A 6,000-nucleotide genomic window follows, 5' to 3' on the forward strand; every position below is an offset into this window, starting at 1 on the left:
AATTGTGCTGTCTGGGACTAAAGAAGCAATCTCTTTTAAATCTTGTTTAATATTGGGTTTATTTAAGGCTAGGGTGGTGCTGAATTAGTTCTAGAGGCACAAAAAGAGATGTTAAATGTATTCCTGTGTTCATAATAAAAGATACTTAAACTTACCCAGGGGCTAGAGCATTAGGAGAGAAGCAGTTTTAGAGAACTGTTCCTCCTTATGTGTCCTGACGTTTCATATCTTGTTATTTAATATTTATGGAACTTTTACTGGGTACCGCGTGCTATCCTGTGTTCTACGTTCATTTTCTGATCCTCATAGCTGTAGGTGGCGATATTTTTCTTTTACATGTGCGGAAACTGAAGGCTTGCTTAGAGATGTTAACTAATTTGTGAAAGGCCACTCACTAGTATGTCATAGACCTGGAGATTGATCTCATTCGGTCTGACTCCCAAGCCTTTGCTCATAATCTACCTTTCTGTTTTACAGCCTAGCACTTCCAGGGTTAGACTGCAAGTTCTAGAAAGAAATGTGGGCTTTTTTTCCCCTCTGTTTCAAAATATATTATGAGTCTCAAAGAATTAGTCACTTAGGAGGGTCACTGTGATTTTATGACAGCACAGAGTTGTTCATTTTACTTCAGGGAGTTTGAAAAATCATCCATTTATCTTCTTTTAACTTTTATATATATCAGGACTGGCTTAGATTCCATATCCTAGAAAATGAACTGATTCTTTCAGGCTGAAGGAAAAGGACATTTCAGCAAGAGTGGAAATTATAATGGTCCACTCTTACACAAACCCTATGTGAGGCATCAAGAATAGTGGGACCAACAGATTATGACCACTGTTCTTGAACAAGACGTGCCGAAGTTACACTGTTCCCTTTCCAAAAGACAAACTGCATCTTTGCACTGAAGAGGAATGAGGAACATCAACGAATTTCAAACTGCAGCTCCTTCGTTCATTTAAAAATACTACTGGGACTTCCCTGGTGGTGCAGTGCTTAAGAATCTGCCTGCCAGTGCAGTGGACATGGGTTCGAGCCCTGGTCCGGGAAGATCCCACATGCCACGGAGCAACTAAGCCTGTGCGCCACAACTACTGAGCCTGCGCTCTAGAGCCCACGAGCCACAACTACTGAGCCCACGTGCCGTACCTACTGAAGGCCACACGCCTAGAGCCTGTGCTCTGCAACAACGGATGCCACTGCAGTGAGAAGCCCGCACACTGCAACGAAGAGTAACCCCCGCTCGCCGCAACTAGAAAAGCCCAAGCGCAGCAATGAAGACCCAACGCAGCCAAAAATAAATTAATTAATTTAAAAAAAAAAAAAATTAAAAGACCCTACTAACTGGTTCTTTTTGGCACTGTTTCTCCAAAGATAGATTAAGGAAAAATCTTTTAAAGCAACAGGGCTTTGCAAGTAGAGGCCCCTGATTTCATCCACAGAGGAAATGGTAAAAGAGTGAAAACACTCCCTTGCTTGCTGGGAGAGGCAGGTAGTCCCACAGAGGCTCACTTGTAGGCTGCAGGCAAAAGCCACCCGTCATCCACCCTCTGTTCCCAAGAAGGCAACACCAGTGATGGGGCTCCAAGTGCCAAAATAATTGAAGAGCACCACCCTCAGGCAGAGGACCTGAAGGACTAAGGATAATTTTTAGATTATTTCATACTGCATTTTAATAAGAATAAAAACTTCCCCAAACCCATTGACTGGTATTTTTCTTCCTCCCCTCCCCCCCACCAACCTCTTTCTCTTTTTGGTATTCTACAATTTCTTTGTCACCATTTCCAATAGAATATTCATGGTCTAGTCAACTGAGGAAAGAGCCAAATTTGAACAACTTTTATAGCATAAATATAAATGGCCTAGCATAAAGTATTGCTTAAGAGTGTGTCTAACGAGCAAGTTAGACCTCACCAAGCCTCAGTTTACTCATCTGAAGGATGGGAGTAACCAGGATGTTATGAGAAACAAATAGACAATAAAGTATAAGCATGTAGTAGAGTATAAGGTACATAGTTGGTGCTTAGCAAGTTCATGCACTAATTCAGAAAATATTTGCCAAATGCCACTATGTTCCAGGCACTGGAGATACAAAAGTGAACAAAATGTACCAGAACGTGTGCCTTCATAGAGACTCATTCATGGGTAGATGGGGGAAGGGAGATAGATAATGCATAAATTAGAAAATTATATTAAATCATGAAATTGCTGTCCTTGAGGGTAAAAATGTCATCTGGCTCAACCTAACATATTCATTATTGTCTCATCATAAAGTACAGTTGACCCTTGAAAAATGCATTGGTTAGGGATGCTGACCTTCTGCACAGTGGAAAATCCATGTATAGCTTACAGTTATAAGGCCCCCTGTGTTCTGGGTTCCTCCACATCCATGGCTCCAACCAACCTCAGATGGCAGATTGTGTAGTATTATTGTATTTACTATTGAAAAAAATCCGTGTGTAAGTGGACCCACATGGTTCAAACCAATGTAGTTCAAGGGTCAACTGTATTAATAACAGTTCCTCATCATTAGTCATCATTTGATTGTTTCTATTATGAGATTGGCACCAGCTCCCCTGCATTGCTGCACCGTTCTAGGATGGTTTCTGGATGCACCTCGTCAGAGGACAGCATGTGATCTGTATAGGCCTTGACTCCTGTTACCTTAGTTTATGTCAGTTGGAAACAGTAAGCTCTAACCCTTTAAAGGTTGAATTTCTTGCTTCCTGTGGGAGCATATATCTCATCAGACACTGCTGGCCCCTACAGGAGAGACCAGGAGAAAAACACAGGTCTTGTTCTTAAGCAGCTTACCCTCAAGCATCAGTGAGGATAACAGAATTTGTACCTGGAAAATCAGACCAGGCAGAAGTGTATGAAAGAGAGAGAAAAAATATGTGACAGGAGTTCAAAAGTGGAAGGAAAACCATCTCGTTCAGGGATTAGGGATGGTTTCTTAGACTCTTGGCCTTTAAGGTGAACCTTTAAAGATGAGAAGGGGATTGACTACCGAGGGGTTCACCAGGTGAATGAAACAGTGTGGGTGATGTACTGTGTGCAAAGTTGAACAGTAGAATCGGATAGAAGTTGAACAGTAGAATCACAGAACTGAAGGGACTATATGCTGTGAATTATAGATTAACATATTCATCTTTTTATGCTCAGTGCTCAATAAATGTCTCATTAACTACATGGATACACATACATACAAGGTGCTACCTATGAGAAACTATACTCCAAAGGACTATTAAAGTGCTTCTCCAAGATTACCTGTTTAACGAGCTAAGACTAAGCCACGAGTCTACATATATTCCAGTGCTTATTTCCACTCTTCAGTGATGATTGGCTTTCGTCCATATCTCGGTAGTCCCCAGATTCACAGCCAAGGAGTTTATAAGAACTTCAGTAGATATTAGATTTCTCTAAAATATTTTTTAAAGGGAGAATGACTTGTTTTTAGACAACTGATCAGGTGATGGTTGGTGAAGCATAGATTCCGATTGTGAGAGACTGGAGACAGGGAAGTGTCTGGAATCTATTTCAGAAGTCTAGGTGAGAGCCTGTTAAGACTATTTTTTAAGCCTTTTGAAAGGAACTTAAAAAAAATTTTGCACAGAGCCTTGCAATTTGCAAAACTGCCTCATCTATTATCTCGTTAGCTTAAATATTTTAATATCTATTTTTCCAACATGATATTAGTTCATGATTTTATTCAATTTTATCCCCAAAATAACCCTATGTAAGAAGTAGGGCAGGAGTTATTTAATCCCTGACTTACAGATGAGATCTTAAGCTGCTTAGTGAAAGACGACAAAACTAGAAATTAGAAGAGCTGCACCTCATCCTGAAGGGTCCTTGCCTCCCTGGTATCTTGACATAGAAGAGCATGAATCCCTAAAATAAGTATTTTAATCTTTTGGGTATAAACCTATGTTTTTATCATGTTGGGGATATCTGTGTTAATGTAATCCACTCTTTGGGGGCAGTATAGCTAAATTATTAAGAGTGCAAAGATTGGAGCCATTCTACTTAGATTCAAATCCTGGTTCCACCATTTACTAGCCGTACAACCTTAGGCAAACAGCTTAACCTCTCTGTGCCTCAATTTTTGCATCTGTAAAATGGGAGAACGAAACAAAGGGTTATTGTGAGAGAAAGGAGTTAATAACTATAAAGTACTAGGTAGAACCATGCCAGAGTACCCGGAATGACTGTGTAAGGGGGAGTTGTTGTTAATGGTGGATGATGTTATGCTGATTAAAGCATTAAGCGTCAGCCAGATGAGGATTAGCTGTTCTGAGTGAAGCATTACGTGTCACTTGGAAAACTGAAGTGAATTTTTTCAACCCCCAAAATGCAACTGCTGATAATAGATAGCATCTATTGAATGCCTGTGTGCCAGGCACTATTCTATCATTCACCTAACAATCCTATGAAGTTAGTACTAGTATTATCCCCATTTAAGAGATGAGGAAACTGAGGTACTGAAATGTTAAGTAAGTTGCCTAAATAATTACCTGGTGAAGCCAGGATCCAGGTCCATGCACTGTGAGGCTGGAGGCTGCACTCTAAACCATTATGCAGTACTGCTTCTCAGAGAGATACAGATATAGAACAAAACTGAAGTCAGGGGACAGCAAGAGAGTTACACTGGGATCTGAACTTTGTGATTTTCATTCCCTAAATCTTGAACTCCAACATAGAAAATTATAACATAGAAACAGGTAGATACTGAAATTTACCATTCACATTGGTAAATGAAGTGATATAGACCTCCAAACCGTTGTTTCATAAAATGAAGGAAACTAAAACATTTCAAGAAACTAACCTGTGCCAGGCATTTTCCTACTGGTGATCTTATTTAACCCAATGATGCACACGTTTTTAGCCCTACTTTACTGATAAGGTACTGAGGCTAAGAGATGTCAAGTCTGTTCCTAAGATCTCACAGCTGGTGGGTGCTATGGCTGGGACTCAAACCCAGTTCTCTTTGCCTCTAAACCCCATCTTCTCTTCACTGTGTAGTTCACATAGCCTTTCTTGGAATATCAGAAGTATCACTGTGTGATCTATTTGTTCAAACAACAGATATTAATTGAGTATCTCTTGCATGTCAGACAATGTTATGTACAGGGGATTCAGTGATGAGCAAGACTATTAGCACTTCTTAAAGGGCTTGAGATGTTCAAGGACAGGTGTTCACATCAGCTTGCTGTCTTTAGAAGCGCAGTAGTTAGGTGGGGAGGAAGGAGCAAGAGAAGGAAAGGAAGAGATAGTACTGTGTTGTTCTTTTTTTTTTTTTTTTTTTTTTTTTTTTGCTGTACGCGGGCCTCTCACTGCTGTGGCCTCTCCCGTTGCAGAGCACAGGCTCCGGACACGCAGGCTCAGCGGCCATGGGTCACAGGCCCAGCCGCTCCGCGGCATGTGGGATCTTCCCGGACCAGGGCACAAACCCGTGTCCCCTGCATCAGCAGGCAGACTCAACCACTGCACCACCAGGGAAGCCCCTGTGTTGTTCTTATAAATATCTAACCTCTGTTCTTGCTACCACCTTTGGATCTCTAACCTTGTCTGATTCTATAGTTTTCTGCCTTGATGTAAAACCAGTTTATGTCTTCTTTGGTTCTTGTCTGTCTCCTTCTCCATGTTGTTATAGATACTAATAGCCAGTAAAATAATTTCAGAGCTACTAGCTTACAACAAAATAATAAAAGGACAAATAACTCAATTAAAAGATGGATAGGGATCTGAACAGGCATTTCTCCATACAAATGGCCAATAAGCACATAAAAAGATGGTCAACCTCATTAACCATTAGAGAAATGCACATCAAAGCCACAATGAGTTACCACTTCATACCTGCTAGGAGATTATAATCAAATACACAGATAATATAAGTGCTGACAAGGATATGGAGAAATTGGAACTCTCATACATTGCTGCTACAGCCAGTTTGGAAAACAGTTTGCAGTTCCTCAAAATATTAACAGAATTACCATATGA

General features: G+C 40.6%; 1 protein-coding gene across 3 annotated transcripts in view; it reads left to right on the forward strand.

The window, feature by feature from the left end:
- The window catches only part of PATJ (PATJ crumbs cell polarity complex component), a 380,458-nt gene that overhangs the window by 281,460 nt on the left and 92,998 nt on the right, over positions 1-6,000 (forward strand). The window lies entirely within an intron of this gene.

This window comes from Mesoplodon densirostris, chromosome 2 (genome assembly GCF_025265405.1).
Source record: "Mesoplodon densirostris isolate mMesDen1 chromosome 2, mMesDen1 primary haplotype, whole genome shotgun sequence".
Classification (NCBI taxonomy): Eukaryota; Metazoa; Chordata; class Mammalia; order Artiodactyla; family Ziphiidae; genus Mesoplodon; species Mesoplodon densirostris.